An 8,851-nucleotide genomic window follows, 5' to 3' on the forward strand; every position below is an offset into this window, starting at 1 on the left:
AAACTTGAACGTGATCTTCCAGTCACTAACCATATTAATTCTCCATCCCACTTCTACTCTTCCATCTCTGCCTTTGACCTCCTTCACTGTTCCAATGAAGCTCAATGGAAGCTCGAGGAACAGCACCTCATCTTTCAATAAAGCTCTTAACAACCTCATGGACTCAACATTGATTTCAAGAACTTCAGATTGGTGGTACTGTAATGTGTGTCAGCTGTGGTTCAGCTGGTTACACTTTTGTCTCTCTGTCAGAAGACAGTGTTTCACCTCTTCCTCCAGTTACTTCAGCACAGAATTCTATGTTGATTCTCCCAGTGTCACACAGAGAGAGTGCTGCACTGCCGGGTCTGCATTCTTTTTGGATGATAGATTAAACCAAGGCTCTGTCTATTCCTCAAGTGGATCTAAAAGATCCCAAGGCTCTTTTGTTGAGGAACAGGAGAGTTCTCACTGGTGCCCTGCACAATATTTATCCCTCAATCGACAATTAGACTAAATTAGAAATCTCTTTCAAATAGCTGGCACAGACATGATGGGCTGAAAGGACTCTTTCTGTGCTTGAAGATTCTATGATTCTAATGTGGTCATGTAAAAGAAGAAATGGCGACTGACACAAAGACATCAGGTTTTGGCAGTGATTACATAAATAATAAGTGACAGGTTGCAAGCACCAAAGCCAAACTCTGAACAGCCCCAGTGGCCTAATGGATAAGGCACTGGCCTCCGGAGCCAGGGATTGTGGGTTCAAGTCCCACCTGGGGTGTGGTGAGTTTTTAAATCATTGCTATTCTGTGAAACCAGCTCTTTGTCCTCATCACTGAAATACACAGAAATTAAATCGCTTCAGGCAGCATGGAGCCTTATCAACCTCTGAAAGTCGGAGCCGGTGCAAAAAAGAAAACCTCTGCAAAACCACTTGCTTCCCATGGACAGTCAACATTTCACCCCACAATCAATATACTAATTGCTCACATGCAGTTGCACCAATCGGTTCTCTGGTTATGTTACTTGATTAATAATGCAGTCAATGTCAGTTCATATCCCACCGTGAAAACTTCAGAGTTTGAATTTCCTCTTCTCAGGTATTGTCCCCTTTCCTTCAAATTTGCCATCATCACCCCTCTCCTCACAAACCCCTCCTCCTGCTCCATGTCTAATCTCCTGTTCCTCTCCAAACTCCTTCAATGTGTTGTCACCTCCCAAATTCACCCATCTTTCCATAATTCGATACTTGAATTCCTTCAGTTCGCTTCCATCCCTGTCACTAACACAAATGGCCTTTATCAAAGTCACAAATGACATCCTATGTGATTGTGACCATGGTAGACTTGCTCTCCTCATTGTTCTTAACCTGTCGTACGACATTCGAACACACGAATTAGATGCAGGAATAGGCCACTCGGCCCCTCGAGCCTGCTTCACCATTCAACAAGTTCATGGCTGATCTGATTGCAACCTCAACTCCACATTCCCACCTCCCCCAATAACTTTTCACCCCCTTGCTTATCAAGAATCTATCTCCCTCTGCCTTCAAAATATTCAAAGACTCTGCTTCCACTGCCTTTTGAGGAAGAGAATTCCAAAGACTCATGACCCTCTGAGAGAAAAAATTTCTCCTCATCTGTGTCTTAAATGGGCAACCCCTTATTTTTAAACAGTGACCCCTAGTTCGACATTTTCCCACAAGAGGAAACATCCTTTCCACATCCACACCATCAAGACCCCTCAGAATCTTAAATGCTTCAATCAAGTTGCCTCTTAAGCTTTAAAACTCCAGCGGATACAAGCCGAGCCTGTCCGACCTTTCCTCATCAGACAACCACCCATTCCGGGTATTAGTCTAGTAAACTTTCTCTCAACTGCTTCCAACACATTTACATCCTTCCTTAAATAAGGAGACCAATACTGTACACAATACTCCAGATGTGGTCTCACCAAATACCCTATATAACTGAAGCATAACCTCCCTACTTTTGTATTCAATTCCGCTCGCAATAAACAAAAACATTCGATTCGCTTTCCTGAGCTGAATTTTTCTCCCCCTAAATATTGGAAAGACTGAAGCCATTGTCGTTGGTCTCCACCACAAATTCCATTCCCTAGCCACCGGCCCCATCTCTCTCCCTGGCAAATCTCTGAGGCTGCACCAGATTGGTCATTTGCTTCAATTCGCATTTGACTCCGAAATGAGCTTCTGACCACAAAACCACTCCACTCCAATACCTCTTGACTTGACTCTTCCAATACTGTCCTGGCCAGCCTCCCATCTTCCACCCTCTATAAATTTCAGTTCATCCTAAATTCTGCTGCCTGAGTCCTAACACACACCAAACTCCCCTGTGATCACTGCCTTGTGTTGGCTCCCAGCAATGCCTCAAATTTTAAAATTCTCATCATTATTTTCATATTTCTCTATGGCCTCACCCCTTCCTATATCTGTCGCCTTCTCCTGCCCAACAAGCCTTCGAGCTATCGACACTCCTTCAATTTCTGGCCTCTTGAGCATGGCCGAATTTCATCACAACAGCATTGATGGTTGTGTCTTCAGCTGCCAAGGACCCAAGCTCTGGAATTTCCACCCGAAACCATCTGACTCTCTATCACTTTTCCTGGCTTACAATAGTATCGGGCTCCAGCAGCTTAATGGATAAGGTATTGATCCTCTGAAGCGGTGGTTATGGGTTCAAGTTTCATCTTGGCTGAAATAATTTTGGACCAGATACAAATGCCAAAGTACCTTCGATAAGCATTGCATATAAGTTTAGGCAGGCATCAAGATCAGCACAGGTTTGGAGGGCCGAATGTGCTGTACTGTTCTTTGTTCTTTGAGATTTGGTCCATTATAAAAGAGAGGCCATTGAGAATGGAAGGGCCCTGGTAAGATAATCGGTCGGGATGGTAAGACAGTCGTTATCAAGCATGGAAATCAAACTGTTAAGGTTCATTCTTCACGAATAATTGGGGTTGATTACAAAATCTCAGAATTTGAGCAGCTGACAGAGGGAAGAGGGGCACCTTGTACTTCAAATATTCATGTGTTTTGTGATGAAGGTCCTGAGTCACAGGTAGATCAAGAGTTGGTTAGTAATGTAACCGATCATGATGCTCAGGAAAGAGCTATCACATCCAAAGACCAATTTGTCTCGAGTAGGTACACGGGTGACATATATTCCAGAGGGGTCTGATAAATGGAAGGATGCGACAACTGTGGAGCGTGCAGGAAAAGCAAGTTTAAATATTGGTTAAATGTTCAAGATGATGGCCAAGAAGCTAGGGCCATGGACTGGCAGAGTGGGGTGAAAGTGTGGAGGGTAAGAAAGTGCAGTGCAAGTTTTGATAGTGGGTCAGGAAGTGACTCTTGCCTGAGGAAGTGACCACGTACTGGAGAAAGAGCCTCCGATAAAGCGCGAGGGAAATCTTCTAGCAGTCGTTCCAAAAGACATCAAAGTGCTAATAGAGGCTGTTGTATGAACAGATTACACAATGAAATGAAGGCTAGATGGCAGTCTCTGAATAGAATTAGAAGCAGAAGTCCTCATGATCATGAAGTTTTAGTGGCTGTCAGTAAACTGGAGGATAAACTAAAAAGAGAAGTAAAAGATAAGGAATTAGAGAGTTGGAGAGAGTTTGGCGTCTATTCCGAGGTACCAGATAGGGGACAGTCGGCCTTGTCACATAGATGGATTTGTACTGAGAAAGTACTTCCTGATGGAATTTATAAGGCTAAAGTGAGATTAGTTGTGAGGGGGTTTGAAGAGCGATTGGGGGATATCGATGTTAGAGTGGACTCACCCACAGCTGGAAAAGTAATCAAAAAATCTTTTTGACTCTTTTGGCCACATATTCATGGAAATGTAAGTCCATTGTCATAAAAGCTGTGTTTCTGCAAGGTGATACTTTTCAGAGAGAAGTGTATCTGAAACCACCTGAAGAGGCAGCAGATACAGAAGGAAAATTATGGAAACTGAACAAATGTGTCTATGGCCTTAATGATGCTTCCAGGGTGTGGTATTTCTCAGTGAGATCTCTTTTGTTGAAAATTGGTTGTGTTCAACTAAAAGCAGATCCTGCAACGTTTTATTGGTCTCATAAAGAGAAACTTTCAGGCATCTTCATGATGTATGTTGATAATATCTTATGCGGTGGTACTGTGGATTTTGAGAAATATGTTATTAATAAGATTAAGGCAGAATTTAAGATTGGGAGTCAGGCTTGTGGGGCCTTTAAATATATTGGTTTAGATGTTAAGCTGAATAAGTCTGGAATAAGTTTGAATCCACAATCCTATTTAGAGAGTGTTGCTCCCATCCCAGTTAATCGTGTTCGGTCATCACAGAAAGGTGACGATCTATCTAAAGCAGAGATTGAACAATTGCGAAGCCTGGTGGGACAATTAAACTGGTTGGGCTCTCAGACTAGGCCTGATGTTAGTTTTGATGTGCTGGAGTTAAGCACGATGATGAAACATCCAAAAGCTGAGAATGTTTTAAGGGCAAATAAAACATTGAAAAAGCTCAATGTGGAGAAATGTGCACTGAAGTTCCCATCCTTAGGTGACCCAAAGAACATGAAGCTAATAATTTTTAGTGATGCTTCACATGCTAATCTTGATGATGGGTATTCGTGTGCGGCTGGCTTCATAATATGTCTGATGGGTGAAAATGGGAAATCTTGCCCTTCAGCTTAGGAGGCTAAGAAAATAAAATGGGTTGTTAAATGCACTTTAGCTGCAGAAACACTGGTCTTGTGGAGGCAGTGGACATGGAGTTCTATTTGTCATATATTTTGGGTGAAATTCTGAACAAGGGACATCCTGAAGATAGAATACTCATTGAACTGTTATTTGGATAATAGTTCTTTGTGGGACAATGTACATTCTACAAAAAGTGTGAGTGATCAAAGACTACGTATTGACTTCACTGGATTGAAATAAATGCTGGAGAGAAAGGAAATCTCCAAACTCAAATGGGTAGATGCAAGTCATCAGCGATTTGATTGTTTCATAAAGAGAAATGTGAGTGCAAAGGAATTGTTGGAGTTGCTAGATGACGGGTATCTAACAATATAAAAAAAACTTTATGCTCAATATGGAATTTAATTTTGATTCATTTTGAAGTATTCTTTGAGCATGTTAATCTAAGTTGTATTGTAAAAGAAAGAAGGGAATCTGGTAATTGTGTGATTATGTGCAGGTGAAGGGAGTTAATTGGGTTTTACTTGAACACTTAAAAGCAGACACTCAGTGGGACTGGGAGAGGGATTTGTGTGCAGAGCTGCATGTTTGTAATCCTTTTTTTCTGCACAATAAATGTGAAACTGAGTAAATATAGGCTCCAGCCTTATCCTTCTAGAACAAGATTTCTGGAGTTTAACAGAGGTGACTGGACAGAATAAATAGACTGAGCCTGTTCCCATTGGTGGAAGGGCTGAGAACCAGAGGACACCGATTTCAGGGGATTTCATTGAGAATTGGATCAGCACCTGAAAAGAAATCATTTGCAGGGCTGTGGGTAAAGGATGGGGAGTGGGATTAGTTACATTGTCCTCACAGAGAGACAGCACAGACACGAGGGGCCAAATGTCCTCATTCTGTGCTGTAACCCTTCTATGATGCTATAATTGCCGTTAGTTCCTGACATTGTTTGAAGTTTGTGACAGTAGCTGGTGTAATGCAGAATGTGAGAAAGTTGTCTGCAGCTCAAATTCAAAGGGATTCACCTGCGTCATGGCAGGTGATCTTATAGAGGAAGAGGGAATAATTTTAAACTAGACCGCCCGGTGGGAAAGTGATCAGATTGGATTGGATAACAGAGATTCTGGTGGTGAGCAGGGGCGTGTTTGATCGTGAGTGGGGGAGGGGTTGCGGTGAGTGGGGGTGGGGATGTGGTGAGTGGGGGAGGGGCTGTTGTGAGTGGGGGAGGGGTTGTGGTGAGTGGGGGTGGGGAAGTGGTGAGTGGGGGAGGGGTTGTGGTGGGTGGTGTGTGATTGTGGTGAGTGGGGGTGGGGTTGTGGTGAGTGGGGGAGGGGATCTGGTGAGTGGGGGAGGGTTTGTGGTGAGTGGGGTTGGGGTTGTGGTGAGTGGGGGAGGGGTTGTGGTGACTGGGGCAGGGGTTGTGGTGAGTGGGGGAGGGGTTGAGGTGATTGGGGCAGAGGTTCTGGTGAGTGGGGGAGGGGTTGGGGTGTGTGGGGGAGGGGTTGTGGTGAGTGGGGGAGGGGTTGTGGTGAGTGAGGGAGGGGTTGTGGTGTGTGGGGGAGGGGTTGTGGTGATTGGGGGAGGGAAGGTGGTGAGTGGGGGAGGGGTTGTGGTGAGTGGGGGAGGGGTTGTGGTGTGTGGGGGAGGGGTTGTGGTGATTGGGGGAGGGGTTGTGGTGAGTGGGGGAGGGGTTGTGGTGAGTGGGGGAGGGGTTGTGGTGAGTGGGGGAGGGGTTGTGGTGAGTGAGGGAGGGGTTGTGGTGAGTGGGGGAGGGGTTGTGGTGTGTGGAGTAGGGGTTGTGGTGATTGGGGGAGGGGATGTGGTGAGTGGGGGAGGGGTTGTGGTGTGTGGGGGAGGGGTTGTGGTGTGTGGAGGAGGGGTTGTGGTGAGTGGGGGAGGGGTTGTGGTGTGTGGGGGAGGGGTTGTGGTGTGTGGGGGAGGGGTTGTGGTGAGTGGGGGAGGGGTTGTGGTGATTGGGGGAGGGGATGTGCTGAGCAGCTGGTAAGTACATGGTGTACAGATGAAGAATTTCTCTCCTTTTACTCACTTCAGCAATGCACCTGTCCCTCAGCTCACAAAAACACTCCCTATGATCCTACATCAGGGTGAATTTTCACCTCCAAACAGCTTCCTCGTAACCTTTGAGTTTGAGGCTGGGGAGAGGATTTTAACAGCCAAGAATGAGAGGGATGGAATCAGCTAAAAATCAGAGAAAATTGAAGCTTGACCACAGCCCGGCTCCAATACATCCACTTCCGGCTTTCACTGACACCCAATTGGCTGCACGTGAATAATTTGCCTGCTGGTGTAATCATTCAGACAGGTGGGTCGACAATTAACACACCATTTAAAATCACAATTACATAGAAAGGGTTGGATTTTCAATACATTTTCAGAATGCTTTGGATTTAACACCTCCAGCACAGGTTTCCTGGGGTCTGGGAAACTCTCCAGTGAAAAGAAGGTGAGATTGAGCTGCTCTTCATGGGGAGGTCTATCAGCTTCAGATAACCTGAACTCAATAAAGGTTCAGTGCTTCCAGCTGCTTGGCAGTTCCCTCTGGAAAACACCTTCCAGAGAGAGATTTTAGACTGAATTTTAACACTGACACCTACTCACACCTGGGGGAGTCTGTCAGTGGGCTGGGACCTGAAAGATCGAGGAGTGGACTTTGCCGTGGCTTTTTAACTCAGCCACAGCATTCCCACCCGGCTTCCAGGATTCCTGATAATCCGAGTGGGCGGTTGTGATGACGACCTGCACCTGACAAGCTAAGAATTTCTATTTAAAGGGACCTCGGCGTGGGTTACAATTCATCCAGTCTCCTAGTGTCAGCTTGGAGGGCCGAATGGCCTGTTCTGTGCTGTACTGTTCTTTGTTCTTTGTAGTGCATATCCAAGTATTTTTAAATGCAATGAGGGTTTCTGTCTCGACCACCCCGGAGGGGGTACAGCACTGATTTGCCAGAATGGCACTGGGGTTTAGAGGGTTAAATTATAAAGACAGCTTGTATCGAGTTAGCTTGTATAAAAGATTAAATGGTGATTAATTTACTGCCGTTTTGTTGGCTGCCCTGTCTGCAGAGACATAATACAAGCAGGTAGAGAAGTTGCACAAACATTGACCATCACAGGTTAAATTGTCTTGTCACAACAGCATTGTGAGAAATGGTCCCTCTTCCTTTTGCTGGTTTTTCTACTGCCTCACCTCAATAACCACAATAACAATTCTCTCCTTGAGTTTCATGGTTTATTGGATGAATGCACTCCTGATACAATGTGAATCCACAGAGGTTATCCGATAAGGTCCATCTACCACCCAGTGACATGATGTAGCTCGCTCTATTCTGTCAAGAAAAAATAGTTTGCATTGGCATTGCATACTGTTTTGTTAGCTAGCTAATACAGTTGTGCTACTCTCCATTGATGTCTACATGCTTAGTGACATTATTTATAGGGAAAAATGTGTTTTAAATCAGATTGTGTTTTGAAGGTATTAGATTGGCTATTCACTTTATATGCAAATTAATAGCCCCCATGTCTGTGACAGAGTCATTAATTTTGTCACATGTCCCTGGTGCAACATGTTGGGGCCTCTCTCTGCTCCAAACCTTATTACAACCTTGATCTAAACATGGGCAAAAGAACTGAATTCTAGAGGTGAGGTGAGAGTGACTGCCCTTGACATCAAGGCATAATTTAACCGAGTGTGGCATCAAGGAGCCCGAGGACAATTGAAGTCAATGAGAATCAGAGGGAAATCTCTCCTCTGGCTGGAGTCAGATGTCAGTGAAGATGGTTGTGATTGTTGGAAGCCAATCATCTCGGCCTCAAGATATTGCTGTTGGAGTTCTTCAGGGCCATGTCCTAGGCCCAAACATCTTCAGCTGCTTCATCAATGACTTTCCCCCCATCATAAGGTCAGATGTGGGGATTTTTAATCATGATTACATAGTGTTCAGTACCATTCACAATTCCTCAGTCTGTGCCTGCATGCAGCAAAACCTGGACAATATTCAGGCTTGGGTTGATAAGTGGCAAGTAACATTGTGCCACTGTCATGAACGGATGAAAACCAAGTGGAAATTTTAGAATTTCTGTGCACTTGGGTGTTATCGTCAGCTGCCATTCAACACAGTGAAACTAGTAGCCAGTAGGG

General features: G+C 44.8%; 1 non-coding gene across 1 annotated transcript; it reads left to right on the forward strand.

Annotated features, from left to right (window-relative positions):
• The first annotated feature begins 690 nt into the window (after positions 1 to 690).
• trnar-ccg (transfer RNA arginine (anticodon CCG)) lies at positions 691 to 763 on the forward strand. Its single transcript has one exon. It is a non-coding gene; the product is annotated as a tRNA-Arg (tRNA).
• The last annotated feature ends 8,088 nt before the right edge of the window (positions 764 to 8,851 follow it).

The sequence above is a fragment of the Heterodontus francisci genome, chromosome 10 (genome assembly GCF_036365525.1).
Source record: "Heterodontus francisci isolate sHetFra1 chromosome 10, sHetFra1.hap1, whole genome shotgun sequence".
Classification (NCBI taxonomy): domain Eukaryota; kingdom Metazoa; phylum Chordata; class Chondrichthyes; order Heterodontiformes; family Heterodontidae; genus Heterodontus; species Heterodontus francisci.